The 18,206-nt window shown below is 33.9% G+C and overlaps 1 long non-coding RNA gene across 1 annotated transcript; it reads left to right on the top strand.

Annotated features, from left to right (window-relative positions):
• Positions 1–8,787: 8,787 nt before the first annotated feature.
• Positions 8,788–17,692, top strand: LOC133178583 (uncharacterized). Its single transcript, XR_009720000.1, has 3 exons — positions 8,788–8,907; positions 17,383–17,510; positions 17,606–17,692. It is a non-coding gene; the product is annotated as an uncharacterized LOC133178583 (long non-coding RNA).
• Positions 17,693–18,206: the final 514 nt, after the last annotated feature.

Raw genomic sequence — 18,206 nt, 5'->3', positions numbered from 1 at the left:
AAAAATGCTGTGTTGGGTCATTCTACGGATAGAGGCCCAAACGAACTTTCCAAAAGTCAGAATTCATATACCCTATTTTATTCAATTTTTCTGCGTTATTTACTAAATCTAACTTAGAGGAAACCATTTCAACATGCAGCAGCAATGTTTAAAATATTTTATTGCTTATTTTGAGACTTACACATACATACATGAAAAAAAATTGTCATTACCGCAACAGACGACTAAATCGTCATAAAATATTGTTACAGTATTTAACCAATTTTTTCATAGTTTGAAGTAATAAATCTTAGTAATATCTTACCTTCATGATTATTTGAGTGAAATATTCGCACATTATTTTTCGTACTGTGGTGTTAAATTTACGTTTTTAAAAAATGCAAAAAACCATTGGTCAATAAACCACTTGAGGAGTGTATATGATTATTTTACTTCCATTTTTCTACGGTGTGAGATTTCACGGACTCATGCATGTTGATTAAACACTTTATTACATTTATTATTAGATTGATTGATAATTAATTGACCTATTTTCTCCTCGTTATGGTAATGACAATACGTTGCGGTAGTGACAGTGCGTTCCGGTAAATAGTTTCGAGTTGTTTCGATCGAATATTTTCATAACTTATTCTATAAATTTTTTGTATCTTATCCTTCAAAAAACCCAATGTGGTATAAAGCAAGAATGAACTTTATTATCAATTTAACTACAAACAACACACTCAATTTTTTTTTTCAACCAGAAAGGCTACCAACAAAAAACAAACATTTCAAATTGTTCACCGTTGCAAAAATACGCACCAAATGATCACAGTTACATTTACTGTAATAACTGGAGCAAGTGTTCGTAATCGGTTTTTGATAATTGGAAGTGCCTACTACCCACCGGAGAAGGCTCTTGTATTTTGCAAACAACTTTGTTATGTTCATACCAAAGGATATCTGGCAGAAGGGGCCAAAAATATCGGTTTTGACCGATCTTGTGCATGACTTTAACCTCGAAGTCTTCATCGTCCACATCCTGGACGATTCCAGGGTACGGCACGTCATCGTACAGAACGACACACCACTTTCCAATCCAGTCTGTATCAGCCGAAGAGGGATTGGATTCAGTGGGAGGATCTAGATGATACCGAAGTGAAGGTAAAAGCTGAAGGCTGGAAACACTCGCACGACTTCGGCTTTGCACAAAAGCAACTGAGTACCCTCACCCTTAACTTGTGTCTCTCCTCTGAATAAACCTGTGAATGAGAATGAATGGAAGATAGTTTCTAAATAAATGGTCAATATTCTAATACAATGACTTGAATTCAATAAAACTACAAATATACTGATACCTGATGTGGTCTGCGGAACAGAGTCCAGGTCTGATGGTATTATTCTATGGATCTCCTCAAGATCTGCTTCACTAACTAAATAATATTGAATAGTCGAGTCTTTTTGCTGCAATGCAGTCTTCATTGACTTTGCATTATTTATACTTCCACCTTGAGAGACAAAGGCGTCTGCTGCCCGCTTCACCGATCCACCAATACCATCTGCAGGGCCTTTCCCGTGGCCAGCTTCTTAGAAAGACCAGTTACCTACTTTGAAACCCCAGTCAAAGAGCAAAGTTGAAAGCAAATAAAAATTTGCCTTGCATCTATATTGGGTTGTGGGTCCATCGCTTACAAAATACAGTGTTTATGTCTGGATATGTACTTCGCAGCAAGGACAGAATTGGTTTTAAGTGGGTCCAGATATCTGGGGGTCCATGCTTGTTAAAATCAGAAATGGTACAGAATCCCGTGCATGTGTCTTTGTAATAAAACACACCTGTATGTAGAGTGATCTAGTTTTGGTTAGCACCAAAATGCACACTTTGGATTTCTCTGTCATATTTGCACTGGTAGTTTTCTGAAAAGTCGATATGAATCATTACTTCGTTTTCTGTCATACTTTGTCGCAAAGTTCTAAGAGCGATGAACTGATGTTTAATATTGAAGAAATGGCGACAAATCTTCTTTAGATTTTCTTGGAATTTCTCAACAAGTGACATAGCATTCCCACTCTCATCTTCCCGCATTGTCAAGAATGTGACATACTTTATATCCTTTCCTTGAACTCTCTTGACTTTTTCAACCCTTCGGCTGACCCATTTTTTTCCATGTGACCTGTTTTCCAAGATCCCTGTCTGATATAAAAACTTGTTTGTCTTCACACTGCGGACATTCTCTATACATACAAGCTTTGCTCCCGGTGTCACAACATATCTCTGCAGTAAGGGAATTGAAATTTGTTGAGGAAATAAGACCAAGGCCTTTGAGTTTATCAACTTGATATTGCAGATTTTCGTGTTTTATACATAAACATGTTTGGCGATCCTTCTCTGTTGCTTTGAGCACCCAAAAATGGTCGGAACCTACAGAACAACGAGTACGACAACTTCAAGTTTGGAAATTCAGACAGAAATTTGTCATGGAGATTTCTCAAATCGTCATTCAAAAAACGCTTCTGTCTCTTTACTTTGTTCCGGGTTATTGTGTCTTTCTTTCCTGGTGCTATCCTGCTGTTATCGTCGCGCTGAAGGAAAGATCTGACTGATCTCTGTATTTCATCTATCCTTGAACTGTTTCTTTTGAATAAGCCCTTCCGCGTTTCCATATTCCCTTTGTGATCTAAATTTCTCTTCCTTGAAAATCCAAATGCTTTGGCTGCATACTTCTTAAGTCGGTATTTTCGTAATAACTTTGATGTCAGAACATTGACAAAAATCTCTTTACTCTTCCTTTCAGCAGCCAATCTGTACTTTTCTCTAATACCTTTGACCAGGCTGTGGTGAAAATGCAAAGTACGCTTTACTTCCTCCGATGCGTTTTGTCCTCTGATAAGAGTGTTCGTTTTAGTTCTTGGAGAATCCAAATTTCTGTTTTTCACTTTTTCTCTGTAGAGTCTTTTTTTATATCGGGCAACATCTTTTTCCTTCAGTGCAAGTTTGATTCGTAGTTTACCAATTTCTCTGTATGCTTTCGATCTATCTTTCCTGATTTTCTTTCTACCTCTAGATGTTCTTCCGTCCCGAGGAAGCTGTTCGCGTGACAGATCTTGACTTGATGAATTCGGAGGTGTATTAGTTGAAAGGAGAATTTTAGTCTTCTTATCCTTTTTTCTTTTGTTTCGTTGATTTTTTCTCCATTGTTTTCTTACTGATCGCTGATCTCTCTCTGATAACTCTTCTACATTTTTCAGTTTGCCGACTTTTTTCCTCTCTTGATACCTTTGCTTTTCTTTCTCCAAGTATTTTGTATGTTTTTCTGGATCCTGTTTCTACTTTCCCTCCATCTTTTTGATCTTTCTTTTGCAGTGAGTGCCATAGTTCAGGGTTTTTTTTTAAGCACTTGTTCATCAGTAATAAAAGTTCCTTTGAATGTTCATATTTTTCATATGCATCAACGACTAATTTTGCCCAGTCAAAACGTAAGTTATCAGTGTATTGAATGAGTAGAAGCTCCTTAAGCTTTTTTTTCAGAAATCACCACTAAATTTTCGATTGCAAAGACGTTTTTCTTATCAAGTTTACTTTTTTTTTCATTCCTAGAAATAAAAAAGTAACAGGTTTTAATAAAGGCATGAATATGAATCTAATAATTTTGTTTTGACAGCCAATGCTAATTAAAAATTGTAAGGAATTTGTTAGAAATTTACTTCAATCTAACCATTTAATTGCATTAAGAAGCACGTGCTTTATAATGGTATACAACCCCCTCCCCCTGTTATCATGCCTTATATTTTCCAAATTTATTTAGAAACAGTCATGGCTTGAGCAAAATTAATTTTTAAACAGGTAATTCATCAGCATTTGAAAACAATTGTTCAAAACACTGTGTATTAGATGTAGGTTAGTTTCGCCTACCTCCCAGGACTGGACCCACATATAGGAGTTATCTGTAACAACCTCTTATGCATAAAACACTATAATAGTGTTGTAAAATCCATGCACAAGACAATCTAAAGATGATTTGTCATTACCGTAACACTGATATCATTACCGAAACGATTTGATTCAAGGGATTTGTTTCGGTAATGACACGTTTCGGTAATGACATTTTGAAATGTTAAACAGAATATAGAGGGCGCTACTTGCCAAAAGGGGTTAAATAATGTACAACACAATTCAAAACCAATCTATATTTCTTTCTAAACAATTGCATTTTTCCTAGGTGATCGCACTTTTATTGTAGCAAGCATTCGGTAATGACACTGAATAAACATACGCTTGAAAGTAAGACCATTTACAATGTAATATCTGCTTACTTACCCACAGGAGAGCGTTATGCCTTGTATCAAAGATGGCGGTTTCTGAAACTTTTAATCACGTGGCTTCTTCTTTTGGATTATCTTTCTTGTCTCTTATATTTTGCAGTTTTATCTCACCGTTTCGGTAATGACAAGAATATCAGGGACACCGTTTTACAAACAATAAATTATTTAAAAAAAGAATTCAGTAACCCGTATCTTTTTAAAATCAACAATGAATATTTTATCATACCTTAGTAATCTCGACAGGTTAAATTTTGACAGAAAATTCAGTTTTCACACACACATATTCAATATTACAAATTCGATTTTGTAGTTTGGGACATGGCACTTCAAAGCAAGTCCATGACGTTAAATTTTTTTTAGAAGTAATATTGCTTTCAGGGGTGTCCTTATGGTGTGTATGCATATTTATTATCTCTTTCTACAATATTCCAGATTTATTTTTAAAATTTCATAAACCAGGTATTGCTCAACACATACTAAAATGACGGGACACCATTTGGGCCTCTATTCGTAGAATGACCCTGTTCTGATTGGGCAGAAAAATATTTACGTGTATATGATGCATATTTATGGCAACTTTCAGTTATCGTTCTTGACTTCCATATTTGGAAATCGTCCAGACCTGATAATGTACCAAATAAATAATAAATATGTCGTCAGTAGTCAAGTAAAGAGGTGATATTTCTTTTTTATTAGCTAAATTATGTAACAATGTCATTAAAGTAGACCAATACTCGCACTACATCACTAACGAATAGTAAAACCGGAACCACACTTCTTATTTCCGAGGTGTGATTTTTTAACTCTATTGGTTTGACTTTTACTTGGCGTTTTAAATATCCGGTAACAATTTTGTTTTGAGTTGGTCGCCTCAACAAACTTACAAACATTGCTTATACAGTTTCTGTTTAAGGAGAAATTAATTTAAAAAAAAAGGGGGAAGGTTGGAAAATACTTTCGGTCGGTTGACAGAAAGACGATAAGGTAATAAAGATATAATATAAATGACTTTTCTGTAGAAGAGAATATGCCGATAACATGGACGAGTATGCTACAAATATCAAATCAATGCGACAGACAGACTATTGTCAGCGGACAAGTTGAAGCTACCGTAACACTGATAGTTCGCAAGAAAAGGAGTTGCTATGATTTGACAGTGACAAGTTTTATTATTTCAAACATTGCAAATTTATCTTGAATAATACTTATTACATAAGACGCATAGATATTGGTGTGTATTATTATTGTTTTAAATATGTACAACTTTGTAAATACAAATGTACACTCAAACTTTAACTGTATTATAGTAAAATGTGGCAATATCTTTTTTTTGGAAGAGAAATTTCATGGGGGTACCTTTAGTTCAGAGCCCATATCATGAAATAATGTGTCAACATATAATTTTTTTTAGCTTATTCTTTTTCTTAGATGTTATTTAGTAAAAAGAAAGCAAATTTTTGAAGATTGAGTCCATAAAAATATTTAAAAAAGACGGAGACTGACCTTTGAAGCATATTTTCTCGTACTAAATTTTGATACGTTAGCCTAACAAAGTGCACATATTTAAAATAATTCACGCAAAATAATGATTAAATATGGTTCCTTAAAATTTTTCTATTCTATTCTGTGTATTTAAGTTGACTGTTTAGATTTTAATTCTGATATATAGACAAAATCGTGGATAGGTACATTTTCAGTATTCTACATTTCGGGGTATATAGTCTGAGAGGCCATAGCAGAAAAATAAACATGTTGACATATAATTTTCTTATGCTTTTCCATTGCTGGGATATATGTCTATCTTATAAAAGCAGATTTTTTCAATATTGAGCCCATTTAGGGCTGAGTATAGAACTACCTTAAACAAGACAAGTATGTACTAAATAAGTTGACAAAGAAGTGCAGTTTCAAATCAATTTCACAGGTATCATATGCAATGAAGCGTACCTAACTTATCCCATCGTCTTTCTGCATGAGATAATCATGCCACATTGTGTACACAAACTGTAATTAGTATTTTTACGTGGAATCCAATTTCAATGTGTTAAAAACTGCAGGTTTTAACTTTTTCTGTAATGATAACCTACTACATTAGAAAATGTTTGATAATACATTACAGCCATAAAAAGTGCTTACCACATGTTTATAGCTATGTATTGGTAGGCAAGTGTATGTTCATGACCATCGGAAAGAATTTTTGTTTTTCTCACTCTTGAAATTTTTTTGATTTTTCTTTGAGACATGGTGATGAAAGTAATGGTAAAACAACCAGTTTTGGAAAAGAAATTAGCAGTATTATAACAGCTGGCTTTGCATGTAACATTTAGAATTAGGGATCCCAAGGGGGGGAAAAGTAGGATAGTTATTCAATTCGTTTCGCCAAGCTGTCGGGGAACCACACCTGGATGCCTTAGGGCTCTCGATTGTCTATAATTAGGGCCATTCAAGGGCCCCATTCCTAATTCAAAAGAGGTACCTTTCTTCCCAATCGAATGTGTTAATTTTCCCAATAGTCATTTATCCCCAAAATTAATGAAAATATGGTTGGTCCAATGGATCTGTAATAATAAACTTGCTATTCATATTCCTCTGTATTACAAAACAAAAATTTAGTTGATAACAAAGACCAGAAACCCAGTACAGTGGACTCCGGATATAACGAGACTTATTCAGGACCCTACTTTCGTTTAGTGTACATGACTTGCATTTCGAATTACTCTTCTCTGTGTTGCCAGCTTACAACGACAGATTATGGTCCAATATTCATTATAACATGTTAAATTAATTAACACACACAATAATATTGAAATTGTCTAATTAAAAATTATTTATTTTAAAAAAAAAATTGTTTAAGTACAAACCAGAAGAGCTACAGTCTCATCAGAGACTTCTGGTTTTGACACAAGTCATCAATATATTGACTTCATTTTCATACCATGATGTCAAAAACATGCAGCAAAATGTAAAGATTTAAATGTAATATGTATGCCAAATTCTATTATGATCTGAATTGTGGTTATGTAGATACAGATATAGAGTTACTCCTTGTATTAGAGACAAAATCCTTTAACAAATATGACTGACCTCATTGCAAAAATGGTGAGAAAAAAAGGGAAAATTAAATGAATTTTGAACGAAACAAAGAAGAAAGCAAAATGGTTGTTAATTAACAGGGAAATTCCAATTTTTCAGGTGATAAAAAGGTGACTACAAAGATATTTTTACTTATATAACTACGCAAATTTACGTTTGATCTCTTGAACTCTCAGTCTGTTGATTCAGAAATCCATGATCCCTGTAAGTCAAAATGCAGACTTGATATGCATAATTTGATGTTATTTACTCTCAATACCTCGAAGTGTCTCTGTTTTAATGTTTACATGTTTTCAAAAACCCCAGTCACTTTCCAAAAAAAGATCAACGGGCGACAGTTTTTGAGGCAAAAATACCTTCTTCAGGCAACAGTCATCTGTTCATCTGCCATTGTCTTGCCTGATTTTGACCTCTTTTTTTGTCAACCTACCAATTTTGTGTCTGTTGGGCCATGTTATAATTTTCTCTGCGTTGGTGGCCGATTCCTTCAATTGAAGCAGTCGTGCAATAGTCTGTCGACCAACCTTCAATCATCATCCGAACATTGGTAGACAGTTCTTAAAGTCGGTCGTGGATGGGTCAACATTATTGGAATTGGGTTTTTGTAAATGTTGGCTGATGGTGAAAATCAAACTGTGGCTTAGTGAACGATGATTGGGTGACTGTTGGCCAACTTAGAATTATCTAATATTTGAAAATTATCAGTGTTCTTAGGAATTAATGTGACTGCTCCACGTCGCTCGATACTACTGTCGGCTGATCATGTTTTTAAGCCGACGATACGACAAAAATTTGATTTGCCTGACCATCAGCTTAAATGTGACCTAGGCATAACTCTGCACACTTTACTGAACACAAACCCACAACACATGATTGCAGTCCTGCATACTTTGAGGTATTGAGAGATACCTATACTAAATGTAGAACTCTTCAGTGAGCAGTGTTTAAAGCTTCCTTTAATTCGAACAAAGGTGTGATGGGGGGTGGGGGTGGGGGCTTGTGATTAATTCCAGATAGGTGAACTTGTTACGTGTCTTTGAGATCAAAGACTGTTGAAAGAGTGAACAAAATAGTAGTTTAGACTATATGAATCAGCCTTGATAGTTCAGTGGTTAGAACAATGACTTGTGAAACAGGTGTCCTTAGTTTGATTCCAACCTTTTATTTTCTTTATACATTCCTTTTCTACTACAGTAGATTACAGATTAAAATATTTTAAAAATGTGTTTGTTATGACTTATTTTCATGTTAAAGAAAACATTTAGAGTTTAGAGTGATTAATAATCTGTTAAGAGAGGTACTTTTGAGTTTGATTAAAATACATGTAATTATGAAACTTTTATTTCCCTACAGATGTCAACAATGAGAATGAAACAAATCAATCAATGGATCGAATTAAAAGTTTTGGTAAAAGAAAACAGTTGCATATACATGCTGACAAGAAAGGACTTACATGAAGAAGAAGTGTTGTACAACTATGAGAATGGAAGGATGATTTGGTGTTTAATTGAGGTAATTTAAAGTGTTGATTCCTAGGGCTGTTTGTTTGATGAAATTTAACCATTAGAATATTTAGTGTTGAAGAAATTTAAAATAAAATTATGCATGCAATCCCATTCAGGTGAGTTTTGTGACCAAAAGTCATCTTTTTCCTGATATTTAATCACAAAATTTTGTAAGAATTACAGTAAAACATGCTTATAACGAAGTGCCAGGGATGGAGAATTTTGCTTCATTATAAGTGTAATTCATTAATATTTATATCCATTAAGTTTACAATATATTTTAAAGTCACAGGGAATAAAAATCACTTTGCTCTAAGCGTCAATTCATTACATACATTCTTGTTACGGATCTTACATCTTTTAAAGAAAATGAAAGGAGGGGGATGGGGGTGGAATATGTATAATACATTCTTCAATATATTTTAAACAAATGTCGGAAAAAAAATTCGGATTTTCCTTGATCAAATATATTTAAATACGTACAATGAACTGGCTTCAACTGTTTTAGATATAAAACTAAAACTAATATATCGTAAATTTACACACACTGAACAATTTGTTTCTGTACATAGATTATTTTCAAATCGGGGCCCTTTCAGGCATCACAAATGACAAGCATGATTGATACAATTACCAACAAGAACAGACATAATTATGTGTATATAAAATAATCTACAGTACATGTTTTTGTTTAAATTGAAGCTGAGTTAGTATATGTATTACACTTTTAGTATATAATTATATGAAAGTAATGTGCCTCTGAGAGTGCCCCCTCCCCCCAAAGTTTTTTTTTTTAAATTTTAATATTGTTTTCTTCTTGTCTAAAATTTTTATAATAGGTATAAAATAACAAAAAAATGACTTCGTTCCCTCTGGAAAGTTCGTGAGAATGGTGCACAGTTTCCATTTCCGTGAAATATAGTTTTCACAATTGTTTAGTTCCCCTTTTGGGTGTTTAGGTGTGTTGTTTGTTTTTTGTTTTATTTTTGTTTGTTTATTTTTTGGCTTGTCAAAAAATGAGACATTTTTTTTCAGCAGGTTTGATCCACCCACCTCCGGAAAAATTCCTTGATCTGCCCTTGTAAAGCATTTCCAATGATTTTAACTTGCTTGTAGTTCATCAGATTTTGTACGCTTTATTGCTCTTACGTATGCTTACACGAGAGAGAGAGAGAGAGAGAGAGAGAGAGAGTGTGTGTGTGTGTGTGTGTGTGTGTGTGTGTGTATACTTGTATGAAAATGCAAAAAAATATTTATCCACAATTTTGCAGTTAGGGTTTCAAGTAATCCTTACAGATTCTCTTAAAATACAAGAAATTGTATAGGTATCAAATTTTATATTATCTAGGGAAAATTTTCAACCTGGAAAGGCTTCCTATACATACATATAAAACAGGCACGTAGCACCATTTCTCAAAATGCGTATATGCGATGGGGAGCGGGGGGTAGTAAAATGATTGATAAGCCAAAAAAAAACTAAAAAAACTTTAGGCACTTAAAAATTGGGAGGGATGCAGAAAAATACCAAAATACTTATGGAAAAAATGAAGAAGGACGCAGCACAGTTAAGGCTGCAGTAAGGAGGCGGGGTCTAATTTATACGGGAAATGCTTACTATGACATCACACAAAAATATAAGTTCTTCAAATTACCACAAAATAAAATGATTTGCTATTATAAAGTTATGAATAGCTTTAAACTACATCAATTCTAACTAGTGCATGCATTATTGTCGTTGGTTAAATCCCACACAGCAATTTTTAAACAATTCACTGATCGCAATGCACTTGTCAATGTGACGTCATATCGGAAAATTTGACGCAGTTTGTATGCAGTGAGAGGCGGATCAAGTTATATTTATACAATGAAAAATGTATTTTATAATTAAATAAAATATAAATTGTAGATATATAAGAATCCATTAACTTGGATGCGATGTCTGTTTTATGATTTTATTCATATACTTCCCGTACATTCCATAGACAAGCGATACTGTCGTATATTTGTATGCAGATTCATTGAAGGGTAAAAGAAGGGTCTTAATAAATCGATATATTGCAAGGGCATAGCCTCAATGAATTATGACAAGCTTTTACACATAAACTCAAGAAGTATGAAGATATTTGAAAAGTGCTGCGAACCTGTTGAAATCTTGTAAATGAATTAATTATATCTACATTTAATGTACTTGACCAGCAAAATATTCAACATACGGTCTAACAAATGTAGTTTTAGCAATTAGATAGTAGAATCTATATAGGTTCGCAGCACTTTTCACAAACTACAAAGAGTGCTGAAAATAATTATATGTTAAACTTAGATTTTTAACTTGGTTATGCCCTTGCAATATTAGAATTTATAGATGACCTCAATACTTCAGGTATATTTGCTAAAATCACGTGACTGCCACATCACGTGACAAGTTTTAATAAGAAATCTAATCGTCCTCAACATTTAGTTTTCAACCACATTGCATTTGTCCGATAATAGTAAAGTCCTAAAAAGAAAAGCCCATCCTTGTAAAGAATGTATTTTCTATCTAAAAAATTCGCCGATATTTCCATTTGACACCTTAACTGTGCTGCGGAAAACAGGGATTGAAAAATATCCGTAGTCAGGGGGAGGACAGATTCCATTCATACTATCATTTTTGGAAGAAAAATATTTGAGTATACAATACAGTATCGTTGGATGAGAGTGGGGAGAGCCAGCCATTCTTTAAAAAAATCCTTTAGTTACAAAATCAACCATAAAAGACAGGTCTGTAGAACGCGTGGATTGGGGTTGCCCCCTCCCATTTTTCCAGAGCATTTTTTTAGCTTGTCAAAGATTTTTCAGGTAAAGTGGTAGGCTGTATGATGACATGACAACGTGTTTACTGTTGAGTATTTATAGAGTTTATTACTTTTCTGTGTTGCATATTTCAATGAAATACAAGGTGTAAATCACTCGGCATGTGCACATCTTCGAACGAGTACAGTGGTCTATTTTGGAGGTATGAATAAGTTTACAGCGTTCGACACGTTCTCTCGGTATGCATCATTATATTTGCATATGGACATGCATATCAAATACGCTGGTTGTTTGTTTCATTCTTACAATAGATAATTGCAGATTGTTTGTACAAGTTTTACTGTGAATTATTCCAAGTTAATTATGCTATATATCTGTATATTGGCATGCTTTTAAAGAACATGCACAACTATGTTTTTTTCTTCCAAACTTGCATTTATATTATTCAAAACGATACTTATAAACATCTTTATGACTGTTTTTATCTGCTATGGTCTTGAAATGTTTTCATCAATTCGTGTGTTCCAAGATACTTTACTATCGGAGATGTGCACGCGTCGATAGCCAAACCAAAAACTCACTCAAGTGTAACGAGGGCATTGGGGTATACATTGTTACAATAAGACAAGGTATCTGAAAGAAATATGGCAGAATATGGCTAGTTGGTATGAAACAAGTCGTACATTGATGCAAATGTTGCGCTTTTAAGAATTCATGTCAGCTTTAATGATAGTTTCATGCATGTAAGCTAGATTTTTGATTTATAGGATTAATTTATTCATCAGTTTTAAGAAAAAGTGAGGAAACGTTGCTTAAATGTAATTGATTAATGTTTTACATGCTTAAATGTAGAATATCCAAGGTTGTGTTCAAGACGTTGGGGCCAGGGAAATTCCCTGTCTGTAATGACTTAATCCCACTGTCATTCTGGCATTTCTTCCTCAAACCCCACTAGAGGAGGAATCCAAGACACCCTTCTACTTTTAAAATGTCCACTTCCTATTTCAGTTCTTATGGACAACCCTGAATACCTGGTCACCTTAATAAAGATTTTAAAGTTCAAGAATCATGCATATATCTCTGGTCCCCTTAATGATGGGTTAATGCATGTAAGCTAGATTTTTTATTTATAAGGATGTTTTATTCTTCAATGTTAAGGAATAGTGAGGAAACACATGTTGCTTAAATGCAGAATACCCACGGTTGTGCTCAAGATTCAGGGGCCAGGTAAATATTCGCCGCTTGTATTGACATAATCCCCCAGTTATTCTGGCATTGCCCCCTCAACCCTCACTAGCAGAGGAATCCAAGATAACCTTCCACTTTTAAAATGTCCTCTTTCTATTTCAGTTCTTATGGACAACCCTGAATACCTGGTCACCTTAATAAAGATTTTAAATTTCAAGGATCATACATATATCTCTGGTCACCTTAATAATGGGTTTATGCTAGATTTTTGTTTTATACATTTTCATTCAACAAATTGTTCCACCAAATTTTTTCCTTTGAGTTTTGCAGATCAATGTGACATTCTAGATGAAAATTCAGTATTTCATGACCTTAATAAAGATTTTTGAGTTAAAAGAGTACTTGTATGAGGGTTGTCCAGAAAGTTCATAGACAAATGCCATAATTTTCTTGATATTGACCACACTGCCAAGTGTATACAACATAATTTTGATATAGACCATGATTTAGTAAATATATAAAAATTAAACAATATACACTATTTTACAAAAATTATAGGTGTGAATAGATTGTATATACAAGCTGCACAGCCCAGTATGACATTAAGTTAGTTTCATGATAACGTCAAGAATATGGATTTTGAATTTTTAGCTCACCTCAACGAAGTTGGGGAGTTTATGTAATACCATCAGTACAGGCGTCCGCATCCAATGTTAAAGTTTTTGGAGCAGATTTCTTTTCAAGTACAGTCAAACCTTGTTATCTCGAACTCAAAGGGACAAAGAAAATACTTTGAGATAACCGAGGATTTAAGATATTCAGGGTAAAATACTTAGTAAGGAATAAGCAGATGGGACTTCAAAATATGACTTCGACATATCTATGGTATTTGAGATATATTCGTGTTCGAAATACAGAAGGTCAACTGTACTTCTACATGTATGCCCTATATTAATCAGAGATGCATGAAGGTTGCTTCTAGTATGTTTCATTGTACCAGTCAAGGTTTCAGATGCTGCAAATTCAGCTAAAGGGAGCATTTCCAAGTAGGGTTGGATACCGGTACTCGGTACCAATACCGAAACGAATAGTTACTTCAAAAATACCGGTAAAATACCTTTTCATTTAATACCGGTACTAATAACGGTATTTCTCAGTCTTTGAAACATTTTAATACATTCAAAATGATTTTTAAAAAAGAGATTCCAGACTCGCTAAAATAAAATTCTCCGCGCATTGAAAGGGTAGGCTAATAAACGAAATGGATGCTTAGTACGATACTTCCTTTTGACTGGCGATATTCGAGGTAAATCAATACGTATATTTAAAAATAAAAAAAAAACATTCACATTAATCGTGTTTTAATTTTATTTATAAAAAACTAATAATAATTGTAAATAAAAAATGCAAAATGTCGCAAAAATGTGATGTGCATCTCTATCCATTTTTAATGTTTCGTCGTTTAGTGCAACCAAACAAAATGGGTCCTGGCAAGTGGCAACCGGGTGAAGCGGTCAGCTGTATCTAGTTAAATTGATTTGTTTGAGATTCAATTTATTTGTTTTGTTGATGATTTATTAAAAGACTGAAATATAACATAGTTTATATGCTCATTTTAGATTATAACATTGAATGGTTGAAGATTGATGAAAGCACATTTGTTACAGAATGAGCCCTTATTCTCATTTATCGAGGTATAGTACCGTATCGTTAAAAATACCGTATCGTTCTAAAAATACCGGTATGGTATCGTACTGTTTCATCCTTAACGGTATCCAACCCTATTTCCAAGTAACTATAAGCCCTATAATATTGACCAAACTTGCATGGATAATACATATAAGGATGCACACTACCAGACTTGCTTAAATTGCTGGATCTGACCTACATTTTAGAGATGAGTGACTAAAGTTTTTTGAGCAGGTTTCATTTCCAAGTAACTATAAGCCCTATATTGACCAAACTTGTACGAATGATACATCTTAGGATGCACACTACTTGACTTGCTTCAGATGCTGAATGTGACCTACATTTTCCAGATGAGTGACCAGTATAAAATTTTTTGGAGCAGGTTTCATTTCCAAGTAACTATAAGCCCTAGGTTGAACAAACTTGTACGAATGATACATCATAGGATGCACACTATACTTGACTTCCTTTAGATGCTGAATATGACCTACATTTTCCTTCCGGATGAGTGACCAGGTTAAAAGTTTTTGGAGCAGATTCCATTTCATAGTAACTATAAGCCTGGTATTAACCAAACTTGCATGGATGATGTATCTAAGGATGCACACTACTGGACTTGCTTCAGATGCTGGATCTGACTTACATTTTCCAGATAAGTGACCAGGTTTAAAGATTTTTAGCAGGTCAATTACCAAGAAATTATAAGGGCTATCATGGGATAAACACTCTCAAACTTGCTTCAGATGGTGGATTTGACTTACATTTTCTGGATGAGTGACTAGTTTAAATTTTTTAGGTAAGCCCATTCCCAAGTAACTGCAAGCCCTATTAGACTAAAATTGCATAAATGTTACATCTAGGGATGCAGACTACTAGATTATTAGTTTAGTGTGGGACTTTGCCTTACTTAAAGACAACATTCGTTGAGGTGAGCTCTGTTATCTCTTCTTACCTATGATTATCAAGTATTTGTGGTGCACACACAATTTTTTCTTGGTTTGGCCACACTGCTAGTGTGTGTGTGATATTTACATATAGACCATAATGGAGTAATTTTTTAAAATTCAATAAATAATAATTTAAGAATGTCATCAGTATGCACACTTCCTGTATATAGCTGCAGAGCCAAGTCTGATGTTGCGTTTTATTTATTACATATTATTATGCTTCCTGTCAGTTTGTCTCTATGTAATCAATACCCAACTATTTTCGCATAGTGTTCTAAGGAATTATATATCGTAAGCATACTATGCCAAAATAGCTAGTGCATGGCTTCTTTTTCTGAAGAAAATCCAACAGCGCCCACGCCGTGGATCGAACTCACGACGCCGAAATCGTCAGTCTGACTCGCTACCAATTACACCACAGACGCCATTATCTAAAGCACTGTATTATAATATATATAAACTTAGTTTCAAATATTTTACATTTAAAGAAAAAAAATAAAATAATTTTCTAAAATAGTTTCTTGCAATTTTTTCCCCTTCACTCAACTAAAATTCTCTGAAACTATCTGTACATGGAACATTCAAAATTAAAGAAAAAAGATTATGATGTACCGTTAGCACAACGTGACGTCATAATAGGGGTGTACTAATATGAATGTAAGAGGTGATGAAACATTGGAAATGGAGATAATATTGTCATTTTTATACAACAGTCAGCATAATAATAACAGTAGTGTTGTACCTTGCATGCACTATGCCTGACTACTATATAGGCATAGTGCATGCAAAGTACAACACTATTATACAATCATGTCATGAATAGAGCTATGCTATTTTCATCAAATAACAGTAACAGTAGTTTTCCATTTTTTGTACTGTCTTTGAAATTGTACTCTCCTTTGAAAAATCATATATTATATACCAATTTCAACTCAATGACCTAAATATATTCTAATAATTTTTAGATCTTTGAATAATTAGTTTGTCTCTGACATCGTTTCAACCATATTTTAGATAATACATAATTTTATGATTGGACGCTGTTCCATACGTATGGCCGATGTCGCTTTTTCTGTCAATTTTTGAAACATATTTGTTGCAGTTTTTTCTTAATTAAGGTCAAGAATTAGTAAATGAAAGGAGCCTACAATTTCTTTAATTTGAGAAATAGATTCCTTTAATGACTATAACTTGGTCAAATAAGGTGTATTGGAGCATAACTCTTAGGTAAACAAGATTTAAAAAATCATATTTTAGGCTGTTATTTTCAATGAAAAATTAAGAAAACCTGTCATGAATATGGGAGTTTATTTCCATGTCAGACAAAGGAAATGTATCCAGTTTGCCTACAGTCTCTAAGAAAACTGTAATTTGTATGTTCTTAGCTTTTGAGGTAAAAAGTTAAATTTAACATGTACCATATAGCTGAACTCAACAATTAGTCACCAAAATATTTTGTTTATAAATGACAGGAAAGTTCTTGAATTTCTCTGCCATTGACATTAGGTGTGTAATAGGAAAATGCAATAAGCAAGAACAGGATTTGAACCCAGCCCTCTGAATCACTAATCAGGTGCTTTAGCATGTTTATTAACTGAGTGATCTGGCAATGGTGATCAAGCCTGCGTGATCGCCATGTTCCTCCCTCCTTAAATTGTATTTGCCCTTGAAGACACAACTCAAGTTCTTCTTACCCCTGGCAAACCTTTTACCTGCAAGTCGAGGGGTGATCAATGGCACCAAATAAATATGGGATGGACCAAACCAGGATTTGAACCTAGGTCCCCTGAATCACTAGTGTAAGTTTCTTTTTAAAAGGAATAACATTTTAATACACATAGTAAATTAGAATTTTATTTTTTCAGGAAATGGATAAAAAATATGTATGTGTCGAGCAACTATAGCCACTTGATAGAAGGGTAAATTAGAAAGTTCAGATTATATTATGCCAACAGAGATGATAACAAAACCAACCAAGCTAAAAGTTGTCCAGGTTAGAATCATTTTTTTCAATAAATTATGTACATTTAATATTATCATATCAACTTACAATGATGATTGTTATTTTTTTATATACCTGTTGTGTAGGAAAACTTTTGTATTGGAGCAAGACAAGTTAATGACTTAATGATAGACTCACTGCAGAGAGAGATGTTGGAAAAGTGGATTTTGTTAACAAAAAGGAAGATAAGGTAAAATATGAGAGGAGTTGTGAGTTTTGTATGACACAGTACTATTTGTTAACCAAAAAATTAATCTGAAAAATCTTGAGAAATTTAAGTAAAGAAACTTCATGAAAAGGAGCACATGCACATAAGGGGAAGCAACCTATTGAAAATTATCTTGCAGCTGTTCTCGGGTCAAAAAGTGTTTTAGGATTAATAACTTGTATGCATATATATAAGGAAAATCTGCATAAGAGAAGAAAGAGGGTGCATCTAGATAAACAATTTTATTTCTCTATGTCAAAAATGTGGACAGGATCATATGATCCTGCATGTACTATTTAAGCCTTTATTTTTTTAGCTCACCTCGACGAAGTCGAGATGAGCTTATGCTATACCCCGGCGTCGGCGTTAGCGTCTGCGTCCCGGTTAAAGTTTTAGGAGCAAGTCCCATTCCCAAGTAACTATAAGCCCTACCTGGACCAAACTTGCATGGACGATGCATCTAGGGATGGACACTACCA

The sequence above is a fragment of the Saccostrea echinata genome, unplaced genomic scaffold (assembly GCF_033153115.1).
Source record: "Saccostrea echinata isolate AGI-Se365-2 ecotype Australia unplaced genomic scaffold, CSIRO_AGI_Sech_v1 ptg000003l, whole genome shotgun sequence".
In the NCBI taxonomy this organism is placed as follows: domain Eukaryota; kingdom Metazoa; phylum Mollusca; class Bivalvia; order Ostreida; family Ostreidae; genus Saccostrea; species Saccostrea echinata.
This window is presented reverse-complemented; position numbering and strand designations above follow the sequence as displayed.